The following is a 1531-nucleotide window of genomic DNA, read 5'->3' on the forward strand; positions in this document are numbered from 1 at the left end:
CAACGTGGGTGTCCAGATAGAAGGCATATTGAAGGTTACAGAAGAAAAGTAACATACTGATGGATTTTGGAAATCTGTTTACCAAGAAGAAAATATACAGAGCTATTCAACTATAAATTTGGAAAATATGGAAAAGCTATGAAGATATAATGTATTGAATAAGGACAGGTTGCAAGGAAGTGTAAGCAATTCCAACATCAGCTGGATTAATTCTACTCTCGGAGATGGATGATTTGGGAAGGCCAAAATATCAATACATTTCATGAATAGTTGGCTTCGGGGAATAAAATGGCTTCCATATATTATATCATTGTAGCATTTCCATGCACTATTGCAGCAATTTCCCTAGCAATATGGCATATTTACAAACACCTGTTGAACTATACTGAGCCGATATTCCAACCCTGTATTGTTCGCATTATCTTCATGGTGCCAATATATGCAACAATGTCATTCATGTCTCTTGTGCTAGGAGATAAATCTATTTATTTTAATTCAATTCGTGAAATGGAGTCCTAGTTTTTCTAGCAGCAAAGTCTGGAATCATTAAAAGCGTAGAGGAAGCTACTGATGTTCAAAACTTCATTATCTGTCTTGAGATGGCCATTGCTGCAGTGGAACATTTATATGCATTCCCATATAAAGAGTATGCTGAAGCAAACATAGGTGCATCTGGTGGTTTAACTGGAAGTCTTACACATGCGTTGAAGTTCAATGACTTCTATGATGATACAGTTCACCAGTTTGCACCGACATATCGTGACTATGTCCTTTACAGCAACAAAGGTGAAGAAGGGACAAGGAAATATTGAGCACGGACATTTGTCCCCACTGGCCAAGAAATGGACACTGTACGAAAAAATAGAAAAACCTTTGGAACTGGTAAGAATGATGATTTATATTCATTGGGGGTAGTGTCTGCTGATTGTGCAAGTCCTCATGTTGTGGAAGTTGGGCATAAAACTGTCAAGGATCCAGAATCCATGAAATCATCTTTGCTCTCTGATCCAACAAATAATTTTTCAAAGCCTTATGACATTATGTCATTGGAGTCATCCCTTAATGAAAGAAGTCCACCTGAGTTTAATCCAAGGAGGATATGCGTCCATTAATGAAGTGATGTAACTTGTATGAATCATTGAAATATCAAGAGGATATCAGCAAAGATTAATTATTCAATCTACCTCTTAGAAGGTGTGAGGTCTAAGTTTCAAGTCATTCTTGGTTAATTTTCTTGAGGTTAATTAACCTCCCCAAAATCACATATTTTGGAGGTGGTTATTAACCACGAAGAGGTAGTTATTAACCTCTATGTCTATATAAGGACACCTTTTGGCTTTGTAAAGGGGACTTTTTGGTTGGAAAAATAAGGGAACACTATGCTGAAATTTTGATCTAGGGATAAATTTTGGAAAGTATGTACACTTTTTATCTCTGAATTTTAAAAAAATTTCTATTGCTTTCTTGGTGCAAGGAAATGAAATGAGATGTTCTTTGGGTTTCTTATTTTAAAATCCAAATTGTTATACGT

At 35.9% G+C, this 1531-nt stretch overlaps 1 pseudogene; it reads left to right on the top strand.

The window, feature by feature from the left end:
* Nucleotides 1-506: 506 nt before the first annotated feature.
* On the top strand, nt 507-1112 carry LOC149554738 (uncharacterized; annotated as a pseudogene).
* The last annotated feature ends 419 nt before the right edge of the window (nt 1113-1531 follow it).

Source organism: Cupressus sempervirens, chromosome 5, assembly GCF_028749045.1.
Source record: "Cupressus sempervirens isolate cs-2001-9-10 chromosome 5, ASM2874904v1, whole genome shotgun sequence".
Classification (NCBI taxonomy): Eukaryota; Viridiplantae; Streptophyta; class Pinopsida; order Cupressales; family Cupressaceae; genus Cupressus; species Cupressus sempervirens.